This window comes from Chaetodon trifascialis, chromosome 19 (genome assembly GCF_039877785.1).
Source record: "Chaetodon trifascialis isolate fChaTrf1 chromosome 19, fChaTrf1.hap1, whole genome shotgun sequence".
NCBI classification, from domain to species: Eukaryota; Metazoa; Chordata; class Actinopteri; order Chaetodontiformes; family Chaetodontidae; genus Chaetodon; species Chaetodon trifascialis.
In genome coordinates this window covers 12,544,536-12,558,883 of record NC_092074.1, presented here as the reverse complement: position 1 = coordinate 12,558,883, position 14,348 = coordinate 12,544,536, and positions in this window count along the sequence as shown.

Here is a 14,348-nt window from a genome sequence, read left to right as displayed (position 1 = left end):
GTTACATTACCAACATTTGCACTGTCAGGAACAAATGCATCAATGCAGAGGAGGTGCTGATGCAGAGGGCTCAAGCAAAACAAAACAAAACACACATTTGGTACAGCAAAAAGGTTGAACCTGGCTCACGTTTTGCTGCAACACGATGCAACATCATTTAGGAAAACATCTTGTTATAGTAGTTACTTTGAAGCATCAGTATGGTGATTCTACTGTTTACTGAGGAACTGTCAAGACGGTGATGAAAGTCATGGATCTATTGCTCAAGCCAGCTCTCCTGGATCGTTACTCATCAACTCACCGCTACCTGAATCAACACTGCATCCCTCCTATTCCGCTCTTTGCATTTGTTCATCATTATACAAACATCCTGAATGACATCTCTTAAACTGGTGAGTCATTTAAAAGGTTTGTCTAACTGCTCAAGGTGAATGGGGAGATATCCTCTTGCACCGAGAAACAATGCAGCTCAGCTGAGAGTGAATGGAATTAAAATCCTGGATTGACTGCAGCAATTGGCTACCATCTCTGTTGGCTTTTTCCCCCACACAAGAACTTTTCCAGGAACACAAAAATCTTTTCAGGAAGTCAGAAACATTACCTGGAACAAAGGTTCCTGGAACATGCTTCCAATTTTGGTACATGGGCATGCAGCCCGTGCCAGCCACTTCACCAGACCTCTTTTTTTCCACGGTCCCTTGTTTCTGGCGAATAAATTCTCACGTTTTGGACATGCTGCTGGAATCTGACACTTTGTGCATGTATTTTGTCACAAACTTGATATGTGTATCCTCCTAATTGTAACCTGCTCTACCAGACAATCACATCACATGTCCCCTTTCAGTCCAACGGGGAGGACGAAAAGCAGTTTTAGCTAATGGAGAATGGGATTACTGACTTGCTCAGTGACACTGTGGAGGCTCCTGGACCACATATAACCCCTATGAATGTAGATTAGGTGGAGGTCTTCGGATCTTTGGCCATGTTTGTTTTGAAACTCGCTCCCTCTTATCCCCATTGCTTGCTGCTTCCCACTAGATTAGCTCCTATATGGCGCTAATGCTCTGCTCTGCTCTCCCTGACTCATGCTCTTTATGTGCATACCTAAATATAAAGCACACCATATAATCCTTGTAAATTGTGGGGCCCCCTTCACTGGCTAAAACACCCCAAAGAATGTTATAAACCGTCTAATCTGTGATTTACCAAGAAACCAGAACCCAGCGAGCAAGCTAGCTGCCTGTCTAGCCTGTTAGCTAAACTGTGTTGATTTAACATCAGTTTGAACTGTTTCGGATGTTTAAATCTGACATGTAAAAAAGCATCAAAGGAATTACTTATAGTCTGTGTGACTGTGAGTGTGATGCAACCAGAACAGTATATTTTGCCAGAGAGGCTTTAAAACACACATAATCCCTCCTTTTGGTTAATTAACGGTTAAAGGAAATTTAACATCACCCACAGTCTTTAAGAGGTTGTTATTCCTCTAATGTATAAACATATAATGTGATTCTTCAAGCCCAGTGAACAGTTGAGTGTTATTATGGGGGAAAAAAGAAGTGCATTAATCCTTATTTTATGAAACCTTTAAAACATATTCTGATCCCTTAAGAGGAAAGAGAAAATCCCTCATCACTGAAGCCTACTTCCCTTTCCTTTCAGTTCCAATTTAAAAGAGGCTTGTCACTCCTAAACTCACATTTGGACGTTGGACACTGCATTGCATCACGCTAAACAGCCGCCAATCCAGCGATTTTCGACACAAAGGCTGCCCCGAGAACAGCTGCTAATGAGACCAAGGACATGCAAATAAAAGACCTGTTTGTTTTTCTTTTTATGCATTGCTTTATTTAGACCACAACTTCTCATTCTGCATGACACAATTGTGCAGAGGTTGTTCATCAATCAAATATAATCTTTTTTTATTGGTGTCAATCCTTTAACTCCTTTTAGACCACAAAATACCTGCTTTTCATATTGAATCGTGTTAAATTTGAACTCAGAGCTGCCTGAGGCTCTGATTTATTTGGCCTCCTAAAACTGTTTCCAGCAAAGTGTTACGTCAACATGGACAATTGTCTGAAGTACACTGAAAAAAATTTGAATAAAAATTGAACCAGATTGCAAAAAATAGCAAATGTAAGTATAATGTTCACTCTTCTTTTAGCTCTGTTTTTCTCTCCAACAACTCTTATCGTGCTCTTTAGCTGTGAGTTTTTAGACCTTTAATTTTTTAATTAGACATGTTTAGTTTGCATGCTGTAAGACCAAAACAGTAAACTGAAAGATGCTAAAAACTCTATAAAGCTGAGGGAAATGCTGGGCAATAATTCCCTGTGGGTTTGGCAATACAAGCAACATTTTCCACTAGACAAAAGGAGAGTCATTTAATCTATTGTTAATATAAAAATATTGATTAAAGCAGCTTTAAAATAGAAGAAAATACCATTAAGACCATAATGTTTTTTCCATGAGCCCTTTTTCATTTGCAACGCACAGTGCACAGCTTTGCCTTGCCATAAGACAATTAAAGGTTCACATAAATTGCTTTGCCATTAAAGGTTTTGTTGTGTTTTTGTAACAAACAAAAGTCACGTTGCCTAATTCACAGGCATTTCTTCTAATGACACGTTCAAATCTGGACTGAGAAATATAATAGAAATTTGAGTTCCAAGCTGACACAGGACGAGATCAGATTTAAGAACACGCTAAGAGCAGGAGGATTGAGAGGAAACGCAGCACAATGGAGGTGTGATTAAAGGTCCAGCCAGCTTTAAGACCTGGGGCAGAGAACGTGCTTCCAGGCAGGTAAATCACCTCACACTGCGGTGTAAACCGAGAGAAATGACGACTCGGCAAAAACCCCTCCCTGATTGGTGTCCGCAGCGTCAGCAGGTATGTGCTCACTCACACGTACTACGTCTTTAAGGCTTCTGATCTATATTTACCCAACTTTCCGACTGATTGTAACACTGAGAAATATCCTCCGTGAGTCATGAGGCAGGGAATCGGAGAGGGAAGGAGGAAGGGAATGGGAATAAGACTGAAATCAGTTTAAAGAGGGATCAGTGGAGCAGGGTGGAAAAGAGCCTAATTGAGCTGAGGGGGGAGAAGAAAAGAGGATAAAAATGGGACAGAGGAGAGCATGATTGAGATGGAATAAGGTGGAGGAAGGGAGAGCTGAGGGGAGATTGCTTCGTGCCTCCTCATTCATCTATGTGTGCGTTTGTGTGTGAATGAAAGAAAGAAGAGTGATAGAGAAACTGAGGCAAGGGCAAAGAGAAACTGATACGAGAGTGTGTATGACTCTCCCGTCTCATTCAAACCAGCTGTAAAACCCACTGCAGAGGTGAAACATTTAACAGCAGAAGTGCATAAACGTAAAATACCTTCAGACCAACTGCATCTGTACGGCATTTCTGCAGCTCATCCTCGGCTGGCTGGCTGCGGTTTTGCCAGCCTGACTGCACCCATTCACCCGTCACATGGGAAAAGTCCAGCTTACACTCATTACCACAGCATTACCACTCACCAGGATGAGTGTGTGCTGGTGTGTCGTTCTGCGTGTATTCTCATCTACTTGCCAGTGGTAGAGTTTATTGATCAGCTGGACTACATAAAAGACCTGGTAAATCTCCCTCCCTCGGTCTGTTTGTCTCTCTTTCTTTGTGGCCTACTTTCAAGTCTTACTCTCATCTTCAATGCACAATGTAAATCTGTGCACCTCAGAGCTCACTAATTAACACCTTATATCTCCTTTTCTCTTGGCCAGGGACTCTTTAAGCCTATTTCCCAAAATGTCAACTATTGCTTTAGGACTTTAGAGCACAGAACATTCTCTAATGATCGTGATATTTAATCAATCTCCTTATGAAAATGCTCTTTTCACTTAAATTGAGTACAGGATCTGGGATTCAGTGTCCTCACAAACACTGGTTTCAAATCATCCAGTTGTTTGGCGCTTGCAACGCCACTTTTCAGCTGTTTTGTAAAGTAATTTTAAAGTTATGGGGTGCACAATACTTTTTCCTCTGCAGGATCTGCAAGTGCGGAAGTGATGTGAGCTGGGGGAATTACTACAGATCAGGCAGAAAGGAGGGTTAGGAGCTGGATTTGTGTTGTGTTTTTGTATTAGACAGGCCCGGCCTTGTTAGAGAATCCACAAGGGCTCAGTGTTAAAATTTGGCAGAACTATTCAACTCCTGATCAACCACAAATCACTCAGAAAACAGGCGAGGAAGCTCACTTGAAAAAGCACAAAATTTAAGGATTAAGGTAAAGAACAACACTGATTTACTCTTTCATTCAGCCAAAAGAAAATTAGTGACTAAAGGGTCAGGGATGCTGGCAGCTCTTGCTGAAGGTGGGAAAAGGAATGCTCTCACAGTGAAACTTGATTCTTATAATCCCAAAGTCCAAAAGGGAGTTCTGACTGCATCTCCGTGCATGTGCGCGCTTGCAAGTTATTGTTTGACTTTTTATCTTGCTCAGTGTTAATTTACTATGTTGTAAAACGCCTTTAAAGACCATTTATCAGAATCCTATAATATGAAAACTGACACCCATCCTCTTTCAGTTTGCAGCTAAATTTAAGAAGCATAGCACTTTGCTGTATTTTGGTTTCATTAGTTGCACTGCTGTAACATTTTACAGTATACACACGCATGCACACACGCATGCACACACGCACGCACACACGCACGCACTTGGAAAATCCTTCCCATGGTTTTTAGTGCAAATTGCCCATTTCTGAATAAGTACGAGGGTGACTCTACTATAAATAACAGTTTGCTTGACTTTTGGTTTAAATAAGAAAATGTACATCACAGCACTATATAAATACACCCCTGGTCTATGCTGCAGAGTCCTCCACAATGTAAACATTTTCCTCCTTCTCCCACATGAACTATAAATCCATCATCTCTGCCCTCCATACCATTTGACCAAGCAGTCGACTCCTTCACAAGGTGCTTCGTAGAAACATAGAAATTATAAATGATGTGGTGTGCATTTCTTATTCTTCATATCTAACTAATAACTGTGCTATCTGTTTCAAAGGTACTGTTTAAAAGAGGTTCCACGTTTGACCGTTCTGTCTTGTGGTTCCACGTCGTGACACTGCCACGTCACAGGAGCTGAGCTCTCGCTGCAGTCATTCGGTCAGAGTTGATGTCTTCTATTTGTCAACCTCTCCCTCCTCTTACACTTTTTTTCACTCCACTTCTTGCCATTTCTCTCCCTCCTCCATGACTCAGTTCTCTGATCTCACCCCCTCAGGGCAGACACAGGGATCTTTTTTTTCTCCTCTGACTGACCACAACAAACTTTGACCAGAACATTTCACTGGCATCAGCTGCCCAAAACAATAAACATGCTGTGCAGCGTCTCCTTGACTTTTCCCATAATGAACCAAACTCCTGTCCCTCTGGCACACTGATCTGACTGGATAACGTTTCACCAGCAGCAGCAGCTCACTCACTGTGCTGGTATGTAGTTCACTGTTAACACACCCGGCTACACCAGTGGGCACTCCTACAGTTGGCAGAGTACATGGAAAGATTGTGGAATAGCTCAGCTGATTTGAAAAAATCTAATATATGCTTGAAATAACTGAACTAACCAAAACAGATTAACAGTTGAAATAACGTTAACTAAATGTAAAGGATAAACAACTGAAATTGTAAACTCATCCTAATGGATAACAGGTGAAATGTCATATAGACATAATGGAAAAACAATTGAAATGGCTAAACATACTGTAGGCTAATAGATAAAAGGTTTAAATAGCTAAAAGTAATGAAAAATGCCTGAAGTGTCATTGAAAGTACTAGTAGTGTGAATGCAAATTTGACCATTAGAAAAATTATGAGAATATCCACTTCTATGTAAGTGACAGACTTAAATAACATCCACTTGGAACTCGATTGAAACACACCTTGAACCCGACAAAAGGTGACGGGTGCTTGAGCTCACCTGACAGGGCTGTGGAGGTACATCAGACAAAAAGGTGGGGAAACACTGGGTTAACAAATTAGAAGGTAATTGAAAAATTAGAAAAAATCTTAATCTTAATCACATATATGTTGACATTTGTGGAGAAATTTCCACAGTTTAGTGAAAAGAGGGCCTGTGTTGACATACAGACATACGGGGTTTTGTAAGATGATATGAGCAATAAAGTCAGTGATGTGCTAGTACACTAGTTACCCATGATTAATGTCTGCTTTTACAAATGTGAGACATCATAATGTGTAGAACAGCATGAAGACGCACTCAGCCATGACTCATTGTTTTATTACACACTGAGTGGTGGCGCTGCTAATTAGCCATGGCTAATTGCTGGTAGCGAGTAGCACCGAGACGTGGTCTCCAGGAGCCGCAGATGTTTCTGAAAGATTAGTGGTGTGAGGGGCCAGTAAAAGGTGAGATTAAGACATTCCCTGCATGTTCATGTGAAATCGGCCTATTCCTGACCACTTAAATCATTTACATGTGATTACTTCTGCTTCGCTGAGGCTTGCCAGCCGATCGCATTGCATGTGAGAGGAAGAGGAAATGGTGAGTTCAAGTTGCGTCACAAAAAAAGGAAACACTGCATTCTCATTGATGCTCAACTGTAAGATCTGGGGCCGGATTCACAAAGCTTTCTTAAGAAAAAAATAGTTCTTAACTGGTACTTTTCTCTTAACTTTTGTCTTAAGTCAAAAGTTAAGAAGATTCCATATTCACAAATAAGATTCTTATGTTTTTTCTTAACTTTCTTCTTGTCTTTTGTCTTAAGAACAATGTTAAGAATAATTGATATTATTGAAAGCTTAGTTCTTAAGATTCTTCTTAGTTTTCTTCTTAACTTTAAGACAACCCTTCACCACATCTTACCACATCCACAGAAAAAGGTAAGCCTCTAATATTATTAATTTAAACACATTTCTACAAAAAAACTTAATAAGAGAAGTTTTGTTTTTGTAATGTAAGTTTGTTACCAATGTTTTTGTGTGTATGTATTATTAATTATATTAGGTAGACTATATACATTAGGCTGCATTTTACAGTTAGTTATTAGTATGGGCCTACAATGGGCCTTAACACCGTATTTAGCTTATAGGCTATTGAGTGTAGCTGTGATATGCAGACCATAGATCATGAAGCCAGGGTCTATTTAAGTTAATAATTTAATAATTTAAGTTAGTTATTTAAGCTATTTAAGTTAATAATTTAAGTTAATAATGTAATCACAGTCATTTCATGACATTTTTTTCCAACTTTGCTTTGGCAATTTTCCAATTTTTTAAGTTCTTAAGTCATAGAAATAAGAAGTTCGTAAGAAATGGCATTGTTCTTACGAAAATATTGAAGAATTTCACTTAAGATAAATCTTAGGAACATCTTAGTTTTTTTCTTAAGATTCTTCTTAAGAATTATCTTAAGAAAAGTTTTGTGAATCTGGCCCCTGATTTATGATATTGGGCTCTATAAATAAAACTGACTCAAGGTGACTTGTGTGAGTGTATACTGAACTTTGCTTTGGTGTGTGTTCGTTGTCAGCTTTTTGGGCGTGTACCTGTGTGCTGAAATGGATATGCTCAGCTATAGAGATTGGTTGGTTTGTTTGATTGATTGTGTAGTCATCCACCTCTCACCTCAGGCTTGTCTCTCGTTTATTATGTCCCCACAAAACCCAACCACACCACAGCTAATGCAAATCTTTGCCTACCCTTTGTATTGAAATGCATTACACAGCAGATGAATAACACTACAAATGTCATGTTCACATTCACAAATCAACACGAGCTATGTTGGTCCTAACATCGACTGACATAATGTGTGACCTTGTCGCATTACGCCTCATACTGATGATACAGTATATTGCCTATACATTAGGGTAATAATCTAAAACCCTAAGTGGATTAGGTGTAATCTTCTTACTGTGCCATACTTAAGCATTTTCACATACATGGATTGATAACTACTGCCAAATCCATTCAGGAAATCCAGCACTGCTGCCTGAGAAAACACACACCTGCATCACAGGCACTGCTGCTGCATGAGGAAGACCCAAGGAAGAACTTGATGTACAATGAGCTGCAGCACAGCACAGCACTAACTGCTGTCTCACAGGTCCAACTGCTGTGCTGCATCGTCAAGTGAACTTTTGCAGCATGCGACCAACTGTTACATCACAGGGGGAATTGGCCGTATCACAGAGTAAACTATTGCATCACAGGACTTGGACTCAGTTTATCCCTCGATTTGATCTGTTTCACCGCTGAGAGTTAACATGAACCCAAGCATGCAGAGGAAGTTTTGCCCTGATTTAAACTGAAAACTTTGATACCTGCCAGCCAATGAGTATCATAGATTTAAAAGAGAAGATCTCTATGTACGTAGTCATGTTCACTAATACTAACAGGTAGGTCAAATGGTCTCCCTGAAGAGGATGCATTTGTCAAGTGATTTAGGAGAGACTGAACAAAAAAGCAGCACGGTGGTGCAGCAGGTAGCGCGCATGCCTCACAGCAAGAAGGGCGCCGGTTCGATCCCCGGGTCGGGCAGGGCCTTTATGTGTGAAGCTTGCATGTTCTTCCTGTGCATGCGTGGGTTCTCATTAGGTTAATTGGTGACTCAGGGTGTACCCTGCCTCTTGCCTGCTGACAGCTGGGATAGGTATCCCCCCCGCAACCCCAATGAATGAATGAACATAAAAGCTAAGTTTCCATCTAATCTTACTGCGAAATTGAGACTAATGCATCATAAAATTGGCAAATGCAAATTAAAGGTCCGTATTCGGTTGGATGCAATCTGCAACCTCACCACTAGATGCCACTAAATCCTACACATTGGTCCTTTAATGCACATTTCCATCCACTATTGGTATGTGAACATTAGGAGTTGGTTCACAGGGATAAACAGCTGGTGGCGCTAATTCTACAGTCAGGTGCCATTAAACAGTTGTAGAAGAAGAGGGTACAGTGAGATGGGGAAATCACATGCTTCATGTACAGGGTGAATTATTCTCTGTTTCCATTGCACTTTTCACATTTTCGAAGACGCCAACTTTTCCACCTCAGCTAAATGTAAAAGCTTTTTTACAATACTTCCATTTTTTTTATAATTTCTGTAATTTCCAGGTTCCTTCTGCACCACAAAAATGTGCTTTGAAACAAATGCTTGGAAAAACACTTGTGTTATGATTCAATGAATTCTTGAAACCTGAGACGTGTTTTCAGAAGGGAGCCTATTTGTGGCATTATTTATTTGTAGAGCTTGAGAGAAAGAAGGAGTTCTGTTGTAATGTAAGCGATGCAGTCTTTTTGGTGCCTTTTAAGTCTATGTGTCCATCTGAACATGACACAAATAAGCAACTATTACTGAGACTGTCCTCCCAAGAAAAAGGAAAGCATCCGTTGTTTCAGCAAATGCCCAAAAACATATGTTTAGGCTGAAGTGACAAAGCCCTTTCGCAGCCACAGTGATTATGACTCTTGTCCATCTGGAGCGAAGGAGGAAGCAATGTGGCATTGTGACAGAGCCATAAGTCCACAGGGGGAGGCAACCTGGGTGACTGGACGGATTCTTTTCCCGCTTCCTACCAACAGTGACCACTGGTTTCTTCTACCCATTACCCTGATCGTGTGGTCATTTCATAACCTTAACCAAGTGGCTATTATTGTAACCGTGACGATGAAGGTCAAAGCCTTATCGAAGTCATTTTAACCCAAGCCATGGTCTTTCCCTAACCAAGCTGTTTTTGTGCCTGCACCTAACCAAACCTTAAAACGTAGGCCTGTAAGAAGAGAAGAAAACAGTGTTTTGAACCACTTTAAAACATTTCATTGTGAAAGCCTGATAGATTTGGCTCAGCACAGTGAAACATCTGTTCAATCCTGACATACAAGCGAGCGATATATACAAGAAATACTACACACTTCCTACTTTGGAAAGGCATGACTGCTTCTATACTCGCTGTTTACAGGCTTACTCAGGTTTGTCTGGCAGGCTCAAGCTCAAGGACAGACAGATAAGAGGACAGACAGACACACACACACACACACACACACACACACACACACACAAGTTTCCAAGACTAAATCAAATATTTATCAAATTCAGGGAAAAGTTAGAGAGGAATGAAACATTGCCTGAAGTATAAACTCCATGCAGTATTCATTAAAACGAATGTTCTGTGTCCAACATGTCAGCTCCTCCTCACTTCAGCCTAAGGGATTGTACGCACAGTAACGATGCTTTACCCTTGGACAATGAGGTGCACCCATATGAACTTCACAAGGCATTTTCAGTGATAACAAGCTCCCATGATGAATGCATCTCAGGTACTGTGAATGTAACCAACCAATCAACGATGAGGTGAAGCCCTAATGGGATTTCACTTTCAGCAGTGTGTACACAGACTGTATAAACAATGTTCAATCAAGTGGAGATGAAAGCCAGGAGCTCAATCTTAACTCTTTCTATACCAGCGAGATGCTCCAGGAAAGTGAACAGTCCGTTGAATTGAGTAAAGCAACATCCTTCCTTACTTAATTCTTGGGTGAAGTAAGGAGGGATAAACATGAACTCATTGGCACGTGGTCAGCACAGCCCCATATTACACTCCTCTCTTCCCTATTCCCTCTCCCTCTCATACCTCCCGTTCCTCCCACACTCCCCTTCTCCTGCTTCAACCCCCCCCTCCCACTTGCCTGCCCCTAAGTGTATCTCATTTTAGCATCGACTATCTGTAAGCCAAGAGCCGCTGTCACCAGATCCCCCAGTCCCACAGGGTTCTTAGGAATGGCATGTGTTCCCAATTGGCAGCTTAACGGACGCTGACCACACAACTACAAACCAGGGGCTTTCTGGAGGCCAAGGTGGCGGAGCTACAGGTTGTGGGCCGTAGCTTCTCAATCACACCATGAAGTAAAAGACTAGGATTCATAGGAAGGCAGTTCCCCAAGATTTCTGACAGCATGAGAAGGAGTTGGAACATCTAGCAAGCGGTCATCTGCAGTCTTGTGATGGACAGGTGTTAGTGCTTTGGTTTTTCAGCAGACCCCTATCACTCCTTTCCAACACTTCTGCACATAGATAATGTCAATACTGCTGCTCAGGTTTCAGAAGAAGGCGGCACAGCGAGAAGCAGAAGTTTCTTGGCAGTGGCGATAGCCTCAGCTCTCCCATCTGCAGCCTCTGTGCATGCTACTATATGTGGGTGAGATCATGTGCATGTCTACAATATATGTTTGAGTGCAAAACAAGTATGGGTACAGCATACTCACTGTGCATTTATGTCTGACAAATTGAAAGCATGTTTTTCGTGCAGTACCACTTGCAAAGGCACACGTTTTCATTCACATTTTTACCCTGGCACACACTTCAAGATTTAAAACAATTTATAGCTCTGGCTCCATCAGTGTGTACAGAATGTCACTGGGAGTGGCCACATTAACAGGGGATATACAGTAAAAGGTCAAGGTGAACAAGAGCAAAAACAGTCACCATTAGTCTGTTTCCTTCTTGTTTAATTTTTCTTCCTTTTCCTCTAGATGACACACTGAAAAGCTTTTTGTTTCTCCTTTAACCCATTTCCTGCAAGAACTTCCCCTTTGTGTCTCTTTTGCCTTGTCATTGTGCACCATTCTTCTCTTTATCGATTCATTAATCGCATAACGTCTCCACCCCATGAGCAATCATTGAGCAATAATTCAATTTCTGCATCCTTCTCTTGCCCTCTGTGATCACTCTCTCCATTACTGTTCCACCTACAACCTTTTATTTTGAGTTCACCTCATTCTGGATGATGAAACTCTGAGTGCAATGTCAATCTAGGCCCAAAGTCACAAAGTTTATTACTTTTCAGCCACACTGACAACATGGCTGGAGGCATGGCAATGTCAGTCTGTCCACAATGTTGATTGGTCCACAACTTTGAAAGAACTAAACAGTGATTGGAAGGAGTGCCACTCATTTTTTGAACAGACATTGATGGTCATAAAGACTCCGGACTTCAGTGATCCCCTGACTTTTCCTCTTGCGCCACCATGAGGTTGACATTTGTGATGGTTTTGAGTTAAAAACTTTTGAATCATGTCTCCCACATGACAAACTGCAATAACTAGGTTAGGGTGATCCCCTAACTTTTCATCTAGCGCCAACCATCATGTCAAAATTAAAATTTGTTTATGGCCAAATACATGCAAAACCGATGGCATTCCCATTAGCTTCAGCTGTATTTTGTCTTAGTGCTCAGTGTTAGCATGCGAAACTAAGATGAAAATCATTTTGCCTGCTAAACAACAGCACATTGGGAAATGCAGCCACACACAGCTGCTAGCATAGACTCTTGTTTCTTTCACAATCCATAGGCAGGAGGAAAAGGCTGGTTATAAAGAAAGGCAGAGCAGAGCAACACAGGCCAAATATAACTCTGGCAGTGAAAATGGAGTGACAGCATGAAGCTATTTCTTAGAAAGAGGGCTACAGAAGGCTATATAACATTTCTAAACCCTGCTAATCTCTGATGTGTCATTCTCTCACCTTGTATTGATTTTTCACTTCCACTCTCAGAATGTGTCTCCATCTCTTTCTATTTGTATGCAGCAGCATATATACTATTTTTGAGCTATTCTGGTTAAAATACTTTTGAGAACCATGCAGTAATGCAGTTGAGGGATTCCACCTACCCCCACCCACATCCTCAGCACTCTTTCTCCAGCAGACACTGGCATGGCCAGGCAGAAACACAGATATGTGCACTCACACGCATAGGCCGACACACATACATACACGGAGGTAACCCAGTAATTAGGGGTACTGTAATTGTGACTTAGCATTGTAAACTGGCGGGGCAGTGTTGCCAGGGAAGGTTTGTTGACTGTAGGATTATGACAGGGAACTTAAATTGGTATGTGTTTATCTACATTCTGCAGTGGTGAGAGCTGCCGTTTAAAATATCCTCCAGGATCTCAGCAAAGGAGCTGGCTCAGGCTGCAGGGTTCAGTGGTTCTCATCATCATCATCAGCGCCGTAACTGGCATCTTCACTGCTGTGTTACTGCTTCAGTAGGCGGATGTTGGACCTAAATATTAAATTATGTCACGCACACGAGTGACTTTTGATTATGTAATGTTTGTTTGTGTTCCATCAATGTAGCCTCAGCTTCTGTCGACAGTAATGGCAGGTTTTGTGTGGAAAGTGCAAATTCTTATAAGACCAGTCCACAGAAGGGGACGTGACAAATCAAGACAACATTATGGGGACTCACATCCTTGTCTGGGACTGGTCCCCACAGCGGAAACCATTAAATGCTGAGGTTGTAGACAGGCGAGGTGTGAGGTTTGGTGTGGAGTGGTTATGCCTACGTTTAAGATTAGGTTAATGTTTGAAAGGCAACTGTACTGAAACCATTCGCCTCCTGCTTGACGCAATGTTATTTTAACTATTCAGTTAGTTCATTGTACTGGACTCTTAAAAAAGCTTTGAAACAGAAACTCTCAAGTGGCACAAAACAAACTGGTGAGAGTCATGTTGGCAGTGTCAGTTCTTACAGAGTCACTGGATTATAGTGCAAGACCAGACCAAGTTCTTCATATTTCACTGAACATTGTTTTTAGGATTATACATGGGAGTACTGCCAGATACTTTTACAGTAATTTCAAGAATGTAGGGGAAGCCCACAGCCTTAGCATCACACTCAGCGTAGTCTGTTTACATCTTTATAGGTAACAGAGACTTTCTGTATTCTGTGCATGGAATGACTTCAAGCTACCTCCTTCACATTAAGATGTCAATCACCACATTACAGAATATGGCTAGATATGTTTCCTATAATCTACCGTCTACTGCTTTATCTTAAACTTGTTTCTCAACTATTTTTTAATGTAATTTTGACATACAGACATTAACCTTATCTGTTTAATATCAGACACTGAACACCATCTTGATGCATGTTGGTCAAATGTATAAATTTCAGGAACAGCGATGCAAATAAATATCATTGATAACACTGACAAAGTGTTATTTGTTGTATTCTTTGGAAAAATACTTCAATGCTGGCAATATAGCAAAGTCTCCAGGGAATTAATTTCACTTGATTCAGTGTCCTCCTACGTGACAAAAACAAGCTAGTGTGTGTGTGTGTGTGTGTGTGTGTGTGTGTGTGTGTGTGTGTGTGTGTGTGTGTGTGTGTGTGTGTGTCTGTGTGTCTGTGTGTCTGTGTGTCTGTGTGTGTGTGCGGGACCGTGAGAGACAGGTGGTTGAAATGACAAAGTCAAATATTTGACACAGGCTAATTGCAAAAGTGGTCTTGTGACTTCATGTGGTCATATTTTCCATAGGTGTTGAAAACAAAG